This window comes from Salvia miltiorrhiza, chromosome 1 (assembly GCF_028751815.1).
Source record: "Salvia miltiorrhiza cultivar Shanhuang (shh) chromosome 1, IMPLAD_Smil_shh, whole genome shotgun sequence".
NCBI classification, from domain to species: domain Eukaryota; kingdom Viridiplantae; phylum Streptophyta; class Magnoliopsida; order Lamiales; family Lamiaceae; genus Salvia; species Salvia miltiorrhiza.
Window position 1 is genome coordinate 67,975,952 of NC_080387.1, and position 7,786 is coordinate 67,983,737.

The following is a 7,786-nucleotide window of genomic DNA, read 5'->3' on the forward strand; positions in this document are numbered from 1 at the left end:
TTTGCAGATTAAAATTCAAAGGTTTTTTAATTTGAATTCATATCGCCACCTTTTTTTCAAAGGTTTTTTGCAGATTAAAATTCATTGCGATGTGCGACACCATAAATAGTTCACAGTTCACACTGCCTATTTAATTTGAAAATTATACTCGTATTTTATATTTCCCTAATTGTGTTACTATATGTTATATACACAGTTAAATACTTTGAGTTATTATTTCAATTCAAATCTAATATCGGGGGAGAAGAATTTTTGGTACAATATTTTTTTTTTGAGGGAGACGTGCGGTAGAGTTTGAGCCCTAAATGTCATTGTTCAGGGCTAAAAATATGATTTGTCTAAAATTGAAAACAATAGTATCAATTCATTAGATCAGTTTATGATAACTTAAAAAAGTGTGATCTACATTTAAAAAGTAGCCAAACTCTTCTAGAAAGTTGATATCCCACATTTAGACCACAATTTTTTTAGGAGAGAACACATGATTTTTTTTTTTGATGAAATTACATTATAAATAATACAAACCACACACACTCCACCTAGTGATTATTGTGGCCGAGAGTATTCGAACTTGTGACCTCTTGGACAATATAGGCAACCACCCCAACCATTAGGCCATCCCAAGGGAACAAACACATGATGTTTATTACAGTTGAACATTGAAATCTCACATAATTTATAACAGAGAATCTAGCAGCGTCCAATATTATTAAAGTTTCTTTTTACAAGTCACTTGTAATTCGCAAACAGGAAAAGAAATAGAAACAAAAGTTAAGAAAATATAGATAAAGAAAAAAAAGAAAAAAAAGAAAAAAAAGTAGTTAGAGCAATACGTCTAACATGGCCCACATAGGTTTTGGGCCTATTAATGGGCCACAGATTTTGGGCCTGTTCGTGGGCCACATAGATTTTGGGCCTTTTAAGCAATAACCTGTCACACTGATTGCTTTGTGGGCTTCTAATTAAACGCAAGAGTTGTCTCTTGCCGACTCCATTTTTTCACCTCTCTTTGTAGCAATTCTAATTTAGTTCGATTAAAATATTATCAATTATTTCATATATTTTAGCTACATGCATTCATATATATTTCATAGCCTTCTTTATTAAATAGAAAGAATCATCCAAAATCTCTATCCTAATTCCTTTCTTACTAATCACAACCTACACAACCCAACAACCCCAAAAATCGCCATCCCAATATTACCCATTTTTAACCTAATAATAAAGTCTTTGTATAAGCAAAAAAAACAATCTTTAATAAAAATTTATGTCCATTCACATATACGATTGATTTACCATCAATCTTTAATGCGTATTTAGGGTTTACTAGTAGGAAGATATGTGGGACACACCTAATAGTATTGGATTAAATAACAAATATATATGTAAAATGAAATAAATCATATCACAACTTTGAAGAATTCTAGATACATAGAGATTCTTATTTGGAACACTTTTATAATAGTAATAGATAATAATACTTATCATATTACACTATTGTACTTTAATTTAAATATATAATAGACAAATCAAATTTTAAGAAACAAGACTCTTATACTAAGTAATGATTAATTTCCAATTAGAATTATTTATTAATTACAATAAATATTTAATTAGGAGGAATGCACCGTGCATCTGAATTCCAAATTCTAGACGTAGTAGAGTATTCCTCAAACATATATTCTATTACTTCTGTTTTCTTTCCATAGACTTTTTTTTTTTTTTTGAGAACCAATTATGAAAATATAGAGTGATATATTAATACTTTAGTTGAGGAAATTACTAGGAGAAAAGAAGGTGAAAAAGCTGAAGATAACCACCCTCTCTCAAATCTGCAAAGCCCTATTGTAAAGCCCAATATAAATATAGGAGTTGGGCTAGATCATTAACTATAGCAAAATATTATATGCCACCAATATATGACATGTATGATCTACATTGTGACCTTGATAAATCCAACTGGGCTCGAAGCAAATAATATGTCATTATACACATATGTTGTTGATTCAAGTCAAATGAACGCATCAGGATTTAAACCAATAAGGATTTAAACCAATCGAATCGAAGCGAATATCATTCAATTGAATATGATTCATAAAATAATTATATATTTAAATCGATATTCGAATATATTTCGAATCTTATTAATATTTGTATTCGATTCGTACTCTAATTCACAAATATTCAAATCGAATCAAATATTTCGTTTCAATTTTTTACAAGTGCATTTTAAACAATATGAATGGAATATTCGATTCGAAAGTTCTTACTATATGATTCGAATCGACTACGTATGTTGCAGATTTAAGTCAAATGAAATCAGAGGTTGCGGACTCCATAAATCCAACCCTCATTTCTATTAAGTTTTGATGTGGACGAAATCTGAAATTTGGTAAAGCAAAATTTGCCTCAGCTAAATTTGTACGAGGATGGTACACCTCGAATCAATTTTTTTTAGCATTCCACACAATTTATTATTTTTTTCCTTAAAAAGCAAGCAGAGTAATAATAATAATAATAATAATAATAATAATAATAATAATAATAATAATAATAATAATAATAATGATGATGATGATAATTATTATTATTATTATCATCATCATTATTATTATTATTATTATTATTATTATTATTATTATTATTATTATTATTATTATTATTATTATTATTATTATTATAAATAACCAAAGAATAAATACTCAGTGAGGTAGTGGCTTTTGTTTGAGAAAGCAATGATGATTGATTTCGACAGCAACTTATCAATTGAAAACATTGTAATATTTTCTCGTCATCAATTATTGAGAGAAGAATATCATTCTCAATATATATGAGTAAACTATCATTTATTCACTCGTCTTTCATACAATTTGCAAATCGCTTTTGACAATCCTTTTTTTTTTAGAATTACGAGAGATATTTAATATATAAACAAATCAGCAATCCCCGCACGCATACGGAACCCTACACCACACAAAGATGGGAAAGCAACCGCACGCAGACGGAACACTACCCATACGGTGGAAAAACTACCTGCACGCAGGCGGGATTGAATCCAAAACCTCTCACAAAATAGAGTCTTTGAGTGCCTCAATTTTACCATTTGAGTTAGGTTTCATCGGACGCTTTTGACAATCTTCATTACATAAACTTCACTAATCTTTTTTTCCTCAAAAATTTACTAATTTTCATTAGTAATAATTTATACAATTGAACAATAATCTATTTAATAAGTATCAACAATCAAGACAATATTAATAAACCAACCATTTATTAAGACCTAAAATAAATCTGTCAATTTCAATCATGACCTCAAGTTACTTATACCCCATGAATATATTGTTGGTGGTGGAACATTTCGCAAGTGGAGGAATAAGTTTGAATAAGTTGTTTGCAATGCACGAATAATTATTCAAATATGAGTTCAAATTTTGATGGGGCAAAAATTTCATCAATTAACTAATTACGACTATTCATATATTACAAACAGTTTATTCAGTCATATATACTAACTTATTCGTTATTTAGATTTCTTACGAAAATAATCATTCTCACTCTATATATATCTATATATAATTAAAATTATTGAAGTTCAAATGTTGTACACCTAACAGATGCTTTCATTATTTGGATTATTCTGAATTTCTTTTTTATGAATTTCTATTTTCTTCTCATCAGCTTTTGGATGTAGAAGTTGGAGTAGGTCTACCAAACACTACCTGTTTATTTTAAAGGAAAAGTCAAAAGCTAAAGTTATGTTGCAACGAACGGTTTTGTGCGTATTGATATATAGGAATTAATTAATTAGATAAAACAATTAATCTACACTGAAAAAATAAACTAGAAAAGGAGACACACACAGTTGGACATTATAATGTGGTTTATCAATTATTAAGAATAACACAATATGATATACCTGACTTCTAATAATGATTTGAAAAACAATAAAAAATCATAATGTGACATAACTCTAAGTACAGATTAGCGACGGATTAACGACGACCACTAATTATCGTCGTTAATGATGGAAATATTAACGCTGCAATTTTTACAATGAGAATATATAAATAATCCCTTCTGTCACTAAAATCCGCCACTATTCAGGATTATTTTTGTAGTGATAATATACTTATATATATAAGAAAAAGTGGTTCATATAATAAACCTTACTTAAAATGAGAATACACAAACCATTCTGTTAATTGTGAATAAAGTATAACTTTAATATAATAAAATCATTATTTCGTATTTGAAAAAGCATAATAACAAAGAAAATATTATTTTATGTTTAAAAAATTGTAATCATAAAAAAGCATTAATTTGTGTGTAAAAAGACATACAAAATCAATCTTAAATATCTATCGATAAAAATTTACGGATTAAATTGATTTTTATTTTATAGAATTATGTCGATGATTTTTATTTGATAATTCTCCTATACAATAAGAGACATATGATGATTAAATAAAACCATTGCATCCTAATTAGCAAGAATTTAATTAGCTGTCTGGCCAGGAGAAAGTTCTAAACCGTTTAAAGCAATTCATTAACCATGTTTTCGATAAATATTTATTTATCAGTTGGTCTTGCATGCGACCGGCCGCATATTATATATGCGATCGATTACTTTTAATAAGCATAAGATATATATTCGTAATAGTACAAGTTCTCATAAATAAAAGTAACACTTATCATGAATAAATGTAATACTTTAGAAATATTACATTTCATTGTAACAATAATTACTTTTTGTACGACAATGATTATTTGACTAAATAGTTAAGAATATAAGTATTAATGAGTGAAAATAACTAAAAGTAAAAAAAATTATGAATAAAAGTAAATATTATTGTGAAGAAATGTAAACTTTCAAACCGGTCGCACCCAATAATTTGCCTTTATTTATATACGCTCCAACAATAATTGTGCATGTTAACTGATTAAATTAATACTCATTAATTACGTACCAGAGAATCTCGTCGCAAATACAACTATACAAAAAATGAGAAATTTAATCTTTTCGTGTATATCATGAAAAACTAAGATGCCTCCACAAACATAATTCATAATTGTCTTGATAAGCTGCAACCTATTAATAAAATCATATTCAGTATATGTTTATTTGTTTAATCACAAAAACTCCAATGTACATAACAACTAAAATTTAATTAAAACATTATATTCGAATTGTTAGATCTGGGACCTATTATATAACCGGCCCCTTCATATATACACAAATCTCATACTCAGAATTAAACTAAGGTAGTAAAATAAAATGTAGACAGAAACCATCGACATTTCATACACTATGAATGATGAACCAATTAATCTTCCTTAATCGAGAGACAATTTGCTTGTGGTGAGAAATGAATGATTTTTTTAGGGTAGTAAGAATGATTAAATGTGGTGAGAAATTAATGAGAATGAATTAAGAATGTAACATAATTAAATTATATGATTAATATTTATTTAAATTAATCGTAATTAAATTATGATTGATATTTATTCAAATTAATCCTGAAAAATGAGAATAACGAATAATCAGTAAAATTAACGAATAAATCAGTGTAACGCACGAATAAATATCATGATTAATACACATTAATAAACTTTGTGTGTTACATTCATTTATTGATGAATTTTATTGATTTATTCGTTATTCTCATTTGTCACGATTAATTCAAATAAATATCAATTATAGTATTTGATTATCACACGCTCCAAATTCATTTTCCTATCTAACCATATTTAGCCATCCTCACTTAATCCTTTATAAAAAATTGTAATGGGATTTGACCTAGATCTCACCGTTAAAAAATAAAATCTGCACATTGAGACGCATAACATACAAGATTAAAAATTAAAAATGTGAAAAGTGAAAATTCTTAATTTGGACAACCAAACTAAATGCGCATGAAACATGTAACATGTTTCACAAATACATGTAATAATTTCAGATTTCATTTTTCGGACTTAGGAAAAAGGGGGTTTCCTCGACTCAATTTCCCAGTTAATATTATATTAAACACAAATTGTTACATATATAAAACTTGCCTAAATTTAGTCATTGAAGGTAACATGGGCGAAATCGAACATGATATTGGCACGGCTCAATCAAACTAAAGAACCCAATTCTTGGGAGATTTGATTTGATTGAGTCGTTCCAACACCATAACCGGCCAGTCACCGCACAACGAAATTTAATCATTACCAAAAATGAAAATAAAGAAATAAAATAAATTTTAAAGGCAATTTTTAATACACAAGTAATTACCTCGATGTAAATTGGATTTCCATTTATTGCATCTCAGCAGAAATTAGATTTTTGAAGAAGGCATCTATCTTCTTCCCCCCAGAAACCCTAATTTTATACACTGAAAGAGAGGAAACTTGAGAAATGAATTAGGTGTGTGTGTGTGTGTGTGTTTTCCTAGAAAAAGAAAAGGAGAGAAATTTGGCAGATGAAAATATTGATCTTTGGCCTGATTTGATCAAAGATATATACAAAGAAAGAACAGGGGGTTTTCATTAGGACTTCAAATGAGGACATATATAGTGGTTGATGACATTTTTGCAATGACAAAAATAATTAATGTCACTTTCTCCGGAATTTTCAAAATAAAATCCAATGACTACTTTAGATGATTTGCCAGCTCGGACAACCAAATTTTGATACCATATATAGTTAATATATCATCATTAGCATCATCATTATGTCATAGAATTAATCGACTCTTACAAGAATTACAAATTTTTCTTGGACAAAATGCTTGTCTATAAGAATAATCAAAGGCTATATTTTTCTTTTGTAGCTCATTGTTTTAGGAACAAGACTACAAGAGGTTTGATTTTTTGTAATATATATGTATATATACTCACTTTCTGAATAATTTCAAATTTCTGCTCAAAAGTTACATTATAATTAGTAGTACCTAATTAAAATACTCCCAACTGAGTGTTTATATTTTGGATTCGTAATCAAGCATTTTGGACAATTAAGTACTATTTTTATTAGGATTAATGGTGACAAAAAGATGAAAACTAGCCACTGTAAAAGAAAATTATAAAACTATTCGTTTTAAGCTTGAAAGGACAAAGACACAACAATACTCAACATATCCAACAATTGTAAGTCAAGCATCAGAGCATCTGCAACGCATCTACTCGAGCGCCTATTCGAGTAGAGCGTTGCGGGAGGGCCTTACTCGAGGCCTACTCGATCCTTTGAGTATACACGAGTGATGTAATTTTTTTTTTTTTTTAATTCTCTTCTCCTCTTTAAAAACTAAAAAAATAAAGTAGGCTATCAAATAACCTCATTGCAGCACTACTTACTCAATGTGATCCTCCACTATCAAGTAGGCTATCAAATAAGCCCATTGCAGATGCTCTCAGTAATCGAGCAATAATACAAAATGCACTAATGCTCGGCAAAAAGATAAAAATACCACTAGTACTAGTCGAGTATCACTACTGCTCGACTCACAGAGGTCGAGCATATCGAGCATTAATTTATTTACCACAAATGCACAAATGTTTCGCATACTCGACTCGTAGTGGTCAAACATGTAATCGAAATGGTCAAGCATGTCGAGCATTAGTGCATTTATTACTAATTGTAATATATAGTCGAGCATGTCGAGCAAAGGTCGTGATTTGACTATTACGAGATGAAGTTTCGAATCCATTAAGTAAGAACATTAACTTTGTCTGTTCAAATTCAAAATGAATAATTTTTATAATTCTTTTATAATGGATATTTTTTTATTTTTTATTTTTAGAAATA

At 28.6% G+C, this 7,786-nt stretch overlaps 1 long non-coding RNA gene across 2 annotated transcripts; it reads right to left on the reverse strand.

Annotated features, from left to right (window-relative positions):
* Window positions 1-2,827: 2,827 nt before the first annotated feature.
* On the reverse strand, window positions 2,828-6,520 carry LOC131005331 (uncharacterized). 2 transcript variants are annotated; one of them, XR_009095245.1, is made up of 2 exons: window positions 6,275-6,520; window positions 2,828-5,089 (listed from the first exon to the last, which is right to left on the reverse strand). It is a non-coding gene; the product is annotated as an uncharacterized LOC131005331 (long non-coding RNA). The 2 variants fall into 2 exon arrangements; XR_009095246.1 differs by having other exon boundaries at window positions 2,828-5,517.
* Between the last annotated feature and the right edge of the window lie 1,266 nt (window positions 6,521-7,786).